The sequence below is a fragment of the Chrysemys picta genome, chromosome 1, assembly GCF_011386835.1.
Source record: "Chrysemys picta bellii isolate R12L10 chromosome 1, ASM1138683v2, whole genome shotgun sequence".
Taxonomy (NCBI): domain Eukaryota; kingdom Metazoa; phylum Chordata; order Testudines; family Emydidae; genus Chrysemys; species Chrysemys picta.
The window spans coordinates 284,836,609-284,847,156 of record NC_088791.1 but is presented as its reverse complement, the minus strand read 5'-3'; the positions used below and the strand labels follow the sequence as shown (position 1 = coordinate 284,847,156).

The 10,548-nt window shown below is 40.6% G+C and overlaps 1 long non-coding RNA gene across 1 annotated transcript; it reads right to left on the bottom strand.

Annotated features, from left to right (window-relative positions):
- On the bottom strand, positions 1-8,918 carry LOC122174814 (uncharacterized). Its single transcript, XR_006177139.2, has 3 exons — positions 8,878-8,918; positions 3,803-4,009; positions 1-140 (listed from the first exon to the last, which is right to left on the bottom strand). It is a non-coding gene; the product is annotated as an uncharacterized LOC122174814 (long non-coding RNA).
- Between the last annotated feature and the right edge of the window lie 1,630 nt (positions 8,919-10,548).

Genomic DNA, 10,548 nt, shown 5'->3' with positions numbered 1-10,548 from the left:
TGCAGTTATCTGAGAGAAAGCTCTTTCTTGCAAGTCATTTTTTTTTTGTCCTAAGGCTGATAAGGATGGAGAATTTGGGATTATTCCAAGCCTCTATTCAGGGCTGAGGTGCCATTTTCTTCAGTACTCTGAAACAAGAGCTAGCCACAAAATGGAAAAAGTTTCAAAAATAAATTAAGGGCTGTCCAGATGTTCTTCATTCTATTCAGTGATGACAAAACTAGTAGTAGCAATACAGCAGGCTCTTGGGGGGGGGGAGATAACCAGCAATGAAGGAAGATTTTGGGTTATAGTAGTATTGGAAAGGCTTCAACATCTGTTATAGTAGTACTGGAAAGGATTCAAAATAAGATGAGGGACCATGAAAGAAAAAAAAAAAGATTTAAAATCCCCACAAAGTTTGTCAATATAAGGTAAAACAAAAAGTTAAGATAAAAAATCAGAAAAAAATGGTTGCTCAATAAGTTTCCTCAGGACTAAGGGGTGTTAAGTTATTACTCCTGGAGAATGTAGTGGTTTTATGGAGTCTACTTCCCCTCCCTCACTGTAATCCACAATATTGGTAGCCCATGCCAGATTGTGATGGGGCATATTATGCTCCTTTACTCATATGTGTGGCTGCATAGGACTAGTAGGGAGCTATCCCTTAGAGCTGTGGTTCTCAAACTTTAGCAACCCGAATACCCCCATTTTAACTTATTTTTTTCTAGGACCTCAAGCCTCCCGCTCAGCCCCAGACCCTGCCCCCCACTCCACCCCTTCCCCCAAGGTCACAACCCTACCCCATCTCTTCCCGCCCCCGGTCTACCCCTGCCCCTCCACTCCCCCACTCCTCTCCCTCCCCCCCAGTGCCTCCTGCACACCGCTGAACATCTGTTCCCCAGTGTGCAGGAGGCGCTGTGAGGGAGGAAGAAGAGTTGATTAGTGGGGCCCATGGACCTCCTGGACTACTCTTGTGGACCCCAGTTTGAAAAATGCTGCCGTAGAGGATTATCATGACCTAATAGGCCAGCCAAAATATCAACTCTTAACAATGAACTGCTCAGAGACAACCTCCAGAGCCAGAACTATTTGCAGAACTTTTTCTATGAATTGTGAATTGAGGAAACTGTGATCTATTTATGGGACAAGTTTTAAACAGACAGGTAAAATTTATCAGGAGTGAATCATTAGTCACCCACTTTATCTATAACATGAAATAAAATGTTGATGAAACAACTTATTTTGACATGATGAAAGCAAATGTTGATATAGCACTACACACAAGATTTAGCAGCACCAATAAGCACATAACACAGGAAACTCCACAGAGGATCATCCATCTAGTCCCATAATCTGCTGCTATTAATGCCCTGTACTTGATGCTTCCGACGGTAAAGCAATACCAAGTTGAAATCATGGACTACATAAATGAAAATGGGAGTTTTTTTCCATTCAAGGAGGCCAGGATTTCACCTCAAGTGTTTTGAATGCCATATGCTCATATTTCTAATTATAGCTCTTAATACAGAATGGCAGCAGTTTTTCAAAATTGCTCAGCACCAGTAGTTCTCAACTAGTTGCCTAAATGTGAGCTGTTGGGTATTGAGTCTTCTGAAAAATCTCACCCAAAATATGTAACATAAAGGATTGGTCAGGGAGACTATTCAATTTAGGACGGGCGAAACAGGAGAGCTGCAGCTGGTACATGCCCCCACTATCATGACTTCTGCAGGAATGTGGGGGCTGGGCTCAGCTGAACTAGTTAATCTTTTATGAAGAACTCTGGCACCGCTGAGCAGTTTTGGGGAATAGTTGGATTCCTAACTTGAGCAAGAACTGAGTCTAGGGAACAAGACACTGTGTACTTCTTGTGCTGGAAATTGGCTTTATGATTTATGTTTATATTCTCAGAGTTTAATGGCTCAAACTCTGTTGTGCCAATTATTTTATTGTCTATGGTTGAACAGTGGGCCAATCTGCTTGAGAACCAGGAGATATAAATTTGAAACATATGCAGAATAAAACACATGTACATATAACTGTGTTTCATGCTGTTTATTTACAGAGAGTAGGAATCTCTATCTTTCCTCAAGAATCTACAAGGTTTACTTAAAAGGCTTAACCACCATGTTGACTAACTACTAATACTGTTTATATTTATCAGTGGAAAGCAGAGAGCTCTTTGGATTCCCCTTGCCTCAGTTTGTAGGTTAAATAATGACAAAGACACGGGATCTTGAATGAGCTGAGCTATACATGTGAGAAAAATGAGGAGATCTCAAGGGCTTTACTGCTTTTTAAAATAACAAGTACAGGCTATTAGTTGTGAGACATCCAAGCAATTAAGCTATATAAAGGAGAGCAGAAGCTCCACATATGTAAATGAAAAGAGAATTTGGCCCCTTGTCCATCTTGTATGTTTAATACTTTCTTTGATAGTTTCAGTTTAGCAAGAAAAAGCCTCAAAAGAAGCTTTTCCTCTTCGGAGTACGGTGATTATATACTGGGGACTGGAACTGAAAATAAAAAAAAAATAGGGTAAAACCTATGTCTTATATAATTTTAAGATTTTTGTGGCATATAATTGTGATAACACCTTTACAGTTTTAAACAGGACTAGTTTATACTTTGACAAGCAAAAGGAGATTAAGGGTACCTTGAATGTTTGGAACAGAAAAGATAAGTAATGATGAATTACCAGGGATAAGAGGTAAAGACTATCAAAGAACAATTTCCTTCAGACTCTCAAGTCATTATTTTTATTGTATATATTGTATTACTGAATCTTCTGTAACAGGTTAAACCTATATCAGTTCTCTTTATGAAATATTAAATGAATTCAGAGTAGAATAAATTCCCAGCTTTCAATCGGTCTCCTTATTGTCCTTGGCACATAGCAGGCAGGCATTGATTTTATGATAGCCAATCCAAGAAGCAGAAGGGAACCTGAATTGGGCAATCTAATTTAAATAGAAATTAGAATTCCCATGGAGAGATTCACAAAACACAAAATTCTCTTAAAAAAAAAAAAAAAAAGCCCTCAGACATGCCAAGAGATGTACCTTTGGTTCTAATGCAATTTGATTGGTAATTCATTCTTAAAATGAAGTGAAATGATAGAAAAACCTTATTAGTATTTCTGGGGTGGAGAGGAGCAAAGTTTCCTCTTTCTGCACCAATCTTTCCCTTGCCTAAGTCATTGTTTCTGGAGAGGACATCTTTATGGTATCATTTATTTGTCTGAGTTGCAAACATAACTTTTCGGGTAAATAGTAGGGGAGATAAATATTAGAGTTTTCTTAAAGACACAATATAAGACATTTCTCTATATATTTTGTGCAGTGTTCTACTCTAGAAATAGGATTTCTCCTATGGGATTGAACATGCCTTATTTTTAGTGATACAACTCACTTTTCAGTGTTGACTTTTCTTTATTCTTACTCCAATTTTATAATTTTACTTGTATGGTTTATAGAAGGCTTATCCAAAATGAAACTCACTGAAGACTCCATATACATGATGTTCTATCTATCGACTTACATCCTAAAGTCTAGGCTCTGCTCTCCTTAGAGTAGGTCTTTACTCTGTGAGTTATCTCATTAAAATAAACTGGACAATTCACAATGTAAGGTACTATCCAGTATGTGTAGCGAAGGCAGAAATGGGTCCTAAATAAATAAGTGAAGAGGATTATTTACACTTTTACTTTTTTCAATATTCTTTCACAGGGGCCAAATCCTGTAGTCCCCACTCATGGGCACTGTGTAGAAAAAATGGAAAGAGGAAATCATTCTCCCTTTAAGGGAGAGAAGTTACCAACCTTCTGGAAGATGCTCGGAGCTTGTTTCCATAATCCACAAAGAGTCCCTAAATCAGTGGAGAAAATGGAGAGTATCCTTGCAGATGTTGGGGCCTTCAGGCATGTGGAGTGCTCCACCATGCTGGTCTGTGGAACATTCTGTCTCCTGGCAACACATCTCTTTCAGGAGCCATGCTGATATTGGATGGTGCCTTTCTGGCTTAATGGCTGGGGAATGAAAACCATGGAGTAAATCTCTACGAGTTTATGCTGCTTTTTGTATTTTTGCTTATCAGCAGCCTGCAAGTTTCTGAGTAGAATAAGTTTAGCAGGAATAGAGATTGAATAAAGACTGCAAGATTTGGCCCTTAGTTATTTCTTAGTGATTGCTGTTTAGATATACTGATATTCTATTATATACTGTGCAATTTCTCTCAATTTGTTACTCATGTTAAGACTGTGATCGGCATTTTTAAATTTATCAAGTTAAATCATGCTATTTCTCCAATGCTACCTAGGTTCAGCCCTAGCTTGTCTCTCACACCTTTAGAATTTAACTCATACGTAATGAATTTCCCAAGACGATTGCTCTCCATTGAGATTTTTTCTCCCTAGTCTCATTTCACACAGCTGGATAAATCCTTTGCAGCCCCAGTGATTTATTGGCTTGGAGTTGCCCCAGCTTACTTATCACTTCTGCCTCACTGACCCTGAAGTAATCCAAGATAGCAAGTACATGGCCAATAATAGATGGCATCTGTTAGTGTCTTTTCTATTGTGCACTTAGTAAGCATTCTTTTTCTTGAATGGCCTCTTCCACTGTTTGTTTTAGCCTAAAATATTCTGATATTATTCTCCCTATTTCTCTTCCTGATTTATTAAAATCTTTAGCTATTTTATTATTATTTTCTCTTTTTTTTATGTGTGCATGAATTTATAAAGACACAGAGAGAACACAGAAGGGTGTCATGCTGTATAAAGGTCTTACTGACATGCGTTTGGACTGCATTACTCATAAGTGGTGAAACTATGAGTGAGTTTTGCATGTCATCCCAACAGAGTATTATTAAAATCCTTCTGCCTTCCTACAACATCATATTATGAACATGCTACACATTTTTACAGAATACCCTCCCCTGTGTTTTAGAATTTTTTTGATATTTTTAGTCTTTTTTTATCCTTCAATCTTTAAATACCTTATTTACCATGAATTCAATGGCAGCGATCTCAGAGGGACCCATAAACTCTGAATATGACCTAAAATAGCTTTATTGTACATAAAAATATCATGAATTTAAGATGCTATTTCACTTGGCATTCCAATGTGGGAAGCAAGTGCTATGTATGCCATCAAAAAAGAAGGGATCCCAGTGTCTAGCTTTGAATACCGTGAAGATGTCAGATCTTAAACTTGGCATTTAAGTACTATGTTTCCCATCCTAGGACTCAACCTGTTTTATTGTGGTGGAGGAGGGAAATCCACAACTGCAGGATAAGGAAACATATCTGGCAGATTGCTTAAAATAAATCCTATGCAAGCTGGGAATCACATCTCCATCTTCAAGTGTAGATGTAGCCAAAAACAAACCTTGTGAAACAATTTGAAATTTTAAAATGTTTGAGTAAATCCACAGGAAATGGGTGAGTGGGCAGAATACAGATGTGAAGGTTAAAGGTGTTTGATAAATTGTGAAATAGATATTTTATTTACTATTTTATATTTTCTTTGTGATCCAGTGTGTGTGTGTATATGCTCCAAAGCTTCCAAAGCTGGAGGCCTCAAGTTAGGCTTCTAAAAATCCATATTTAGGTTTTTTAATCCATATTTTTGCCTTTAAATAAAACGTGTGTTTAGGATCCTATCTTCAGGAACCCGTTTTTGAAAATTTGGTCCATAAATATTGTGCAGGCTCTGGTGACTGGATAGTTAGGGGTGAATTGACATTTGCACATAGAAGCTGACTGACATGTCTCTGTTTCACATATTAATTATTGAATTTAGTCTCTAAATTTGTCACAGCAATACTTCTGAAGAAAGCTGAATTTTTCTGTGCAATATTTTAAAACTATGTCCTAACTTTTGCATAGGAAGCATTTAAAAATACTCCCACATTGAAATCTTATCCTTCCCACTCATGCACCTTTCCTTGTGATTCCTCTCTCTAACTAAGCAACCACAGTTCATTTAGAAACTCCAAACTGCACACACATTCTGATAACATCTCAGACACAGATTACTTTTACATTTTTAGAACTAAACATAGAAAGACTTATTATCCTAATTCAGCATAACCTAACTGAACTACAACAAGAAAAGCCAAAAAGACTATTGGGACCCATCAGCTACACTGAGGGGAGCAGCTGTCTCTTCGACAAAGCTGCTGGAATCTAACAATTTAAAGGGAGATTTTCAAAAGCAAAAAGGGCAGTTAGGTGCTCAACTGCCATTGAAAGAGAACAGAAGTTGACCACAACTCCATTCGGCCCATCTGAAAATCCTATCCTTAGGATTTGATTCTGCCTTTTCTCCTGCTACCCTGTTCTGGCTCCTATTAGTAAGAGAGGAGGGGAGTTGAAGCAGCTCTGCTTTAGGCACTGATGGTTCACCTGACAGTAGTCCGCATTTAATGGATCTGAGTATGTGTATTGTACTGGAACTCCTGCCATAACTTTACCAGTCAGTTTAATGACTTCCTATGGCCTGGTCTACACTGGGGGGGGATCGACCTAAGATACGCAACTTCAACTACAAGAATAGCGTAGCTGAAGTTGACGTATCTTAGGTCAACTTACCTCGCATCCTCACAGCGCGGGGTCGACTGCCACCGTTCCCCCGTCGACTCCGCTTCCACCTCTCACCGTGGTGAAGTACAGGAGTCGACGGCAGAGCAATCGGGGATCGATTTTTCGCGTCATAAATCGATCCCCAATAAATCAATCACTACCTGCCAATCCATTGGGTAGTGTAGATGTACCCATTATCTTTGAATGGAGACAAGTTATTCTAAATTGGTGTTAAGAAATCTTTTGTTCAGAACTAGTCAGTAGATGCAGTGATATCACAGCATTTGTCAGTACTACTTCTACTCATTGGACCTCTGTAATACCAGTGCCCTTTTACAAATATAGTGATACTGCAGCTGAATTGCTAGAAGGGTACTAACACATTTTATAGAACATAGAGAAACCCAGGACTCCTGCCCTGAGAATGTACTATCTAAGACCCTCTTCCTGCAATCAGAGCTATAAGGATGGACCCTTGTGTCTGCAGGGAATCCTAGTGAAATCAATGAGATTGATCACATGTAGAAAAATAGCGTCATTATAGGGTTTGTGATGCTGTATCCCATAATGCTTTATGGGAATATGACATAACTGGAGTATGTTTTATGCTACATGTGCCATGTAACATATCTCTGTAAAGGTTATGGTTTACTGAATCTATTCATCCTATTTGTACACATATATCATTTTTGTACTTGAAGTTATGAATATTGGCTGTATACTTGCTTGATTTCTAAGTAAGCTTTGTAAGGCATTTGGTCAGCTTCTTTAGAAAGGAATTCGCAAAGTTAAGTGTGCAATCAAGAAGCATTTAAGGAACAATGCATCTTGGAATGCTCCAATTCACATAAAAAGTCTTCCGGGAGACATACAAGATACCATGCTTGCAGTGCTTCTGCCTGTAAAAACTGTGAGTCATGAATGGACATGTGACTTTCCCAGGTGACTCCAGAACTCCATCTTGGAGCTGGACTTTCCATAGGAGAGAGGAGGGGGTCTCCACCACAAGAGAAAATCTATTTAAACCCAGGGGAGACCCCTCCATTTTGTCTTCAGCTGGCTAAAGAGAAAGCCTTCCCACCCCCTAGGATACCTGAAAGAAACTGGAACAAAGGACAGTCCCTACAGTGAGTGTGAGTGATTGCTGGACCCAGACTAGCAGGAGACTAGTCTGTAACAGGAAGCTTACTGGAACTGGTGAGGTGTTATTTGTATTGTTTCTTAGACATAGACTTGTGTGTTTTATTTTAATTTAATTTAATTTAATTTTACTTGGTACTTCACTTTGTTCTGTCTGTTACTACTTGGAACCGCTTAAATCCTACTTTCTGTATTTAATAAAATCACTTTTTACTTATTAATTTACTCAGAGTATGTGTTAATACCTGGGGGGCAAACAGCTGTGCATATCTCTCTATCAGTGCAATAGAGGGCAAACAATGTATGAGTTTACCGCGTATAAGCTTTCTACAGTGTAAAACGGATTTATTTGGGTTTAGACCCCATTGGGAGTTGGACATCTGAGTGTTAAAGACAAGAACACATCTGTAAGCTGCTTTCAGTCAAGCCTACAGCGGTTAGGGGATGTGGTTCAGACCTGGGTCTGGGTTTGCAGCAGGCTAGTGGGTCTGGTTCAAACCAGGAAGGGCACTGAAGTCCCAGGCTGGCAGGGCAGGAAAGCAGGGGCAGAAGTAGTCTTGGCACATCAGGTGGCAACCCCAAGCGGGGGGGGGGAGTGGGGGGGAGTCTGTGATAACCCATCACAGGGTTTGCAAATATTTACACATGTGCTTAACTTTGCTGTCCATGGGATGTAGGTCAGCTGAGAAGCATTCAGACCATAGAAGTCAAGGTGTAAATTGCCTGTGATGGAGCAGAAGTCCTGTTAATGTGAATGAAAGCTGTGCCAATGTGCATGCATTGAACTGAAAAAGGACCCTAAAGAACCTCCCCACTAGTCTATAATCAGAAAACAAATATATACAATGCAATGCTTCTGTGTAACAATGTTAATTCATTTAAATGTTTCACATTAGTGATTTTCCCCAAGACATTCCAGACCTATTACTTTAAATAAATTGGGACTCCTAGAATTCCCAGCAGTTATTATGCAGATTGGTCCCATAACAACTTTCATGAACTTTACTGTCTCTGTGGACATTTTGCTCCTGTGCTCAGCCCAGATGTCACTCATCAATGGAAACAGTCTCTCAGAGGCACAGTAGTGCATGAGAATGCCAGCACAAACTAAGTCAGAAGTCTCAAATTTTAAGAGAGGATGTTATTTATTAAAAATTATTGAAAATCTTTACCATATGTCATAGATTGATGCCTTTCTCTTTCAAGTCTCTCAGTGCCTGGAAAATAACATGCAGTTAGACAGAAGGGTATTTGTCAAATATCAATTAATTGGCAACTCACATTATCCAAATACTGTTATATCATAAACACCCATACTTCATTTCAAGCCCCATCCTTCAAAGTGCCGAGCACACTTTTGGTACATATACTCTGTAAAATTACACTTTGCAGCAGCAAGTCTCAGGGTCCAGGTCAACTGACTCGGTCTTGTCCTACAAGGCTAAAAATAGCAGTGTAAATGTTCCCGCTTGGGCTGAAGCTGGTCATCTGAGATCCACATCCCTCACTGGGTTGAGCTCCGGCTCAAGTGTGAATATCAACACTGCTATTTTTAACCCCGTAGCATAAGGCCCAGTCAGTCAAGGCCCTGGCTCTGAGGTTCACTGTTATGAGTGTTTTTTGCAGTATAGACATACCTTAGCCACCATTGGCTACACGAGGAGTTGAAGATGCTCAGTACCTCATATGAGAAGTTCAGCATCTTATAGGGTTAAGTCATCTTTCTGTAAAGGAACTGTTGGCCCTTTGCTGATACCTAATGGTGAGTTTTTTTAGGGTGGCCCTCTCCCAATACCAAGAAAAAGGGGATGGGACAAAGAGCAGCCAGGATCCTGAGACTGATAGTCCCCAGGGCCAATGGGGAGAGGCCAGCACTCCCAGTCAACTGGATTGACAAGGCAGACAGGCCAATGAGGGAGTCAATAGACCATTCTCCATGAGAGTTAGGCTGCCAGGGGCAGAATAAAGCCAAGGACAGTGCAGCTACCAGAGCTGAGCTGGGGAGGGAACAGCAGGCCATAATCTGAGGGGCCAGAGCAGCAGCCCAGAGCCAGGGAGCCAGAATGGCAGAGATCAACTGTGCTGGCAGTGAGCCAGGACCAAGCTTCAGTGGAAAGCTGCAGGCCAGGGTTGGGATAGTGGAAAGCAAACTATGCCACAAATGATACTGGAGCCGAGCATGGTGAGCGACTAGGGAGAGTGTGGTGGGGACCCTGTGCAGAGAGGGCCAAGAAGAGGGAGATATCACCAGACAAGAAGGCCTTGAAGGCTGGACTGAGTGGGAGGACATTAACCCGACAGGAGGGCCAATACTGGGGAAAAGGGTTCCACAACATAGAGCCTGAAGGCATGTAGCCACCACTAGAGCAGGTGTCTTAAAAGTGGTATCAATGCACCACATCCAGGTCCTAGGCAGGAGACCTGGGACATGTAAGGAATAGACTCTGAATTTTCTTGAGTTCCAGAGACTATTGTTTATGGTGTTCCCATGTCCATCATGTGGGGTTCCTGGATCCTTTTACCTTTTCCCTTATTCATTTATAGTTGCTGATTAATTAATACTATGTAGCTTAAACTCAATCACTGCAATCACTGGGTCAGGAAAGTGGCTGGTGAGGAGCGAGTATCCCAGGGCACGGATACCCTAACCTCTGCCTTGAGTGACCCATGGCAAAATTGAGTGTTAAACCCCCCGGGGATCCTGGGCCCAGCCTTATCAGGGTTACAGGGACTCAATCGCATGGGGGAGAGGAAAAGGAGTCCTTGATGTCAGGCAGGCAGATAGGGAGTTGGGGTGGGGACTCAGATCCTTTCACCATACGATTCCACCGGGGTAGTGTAGA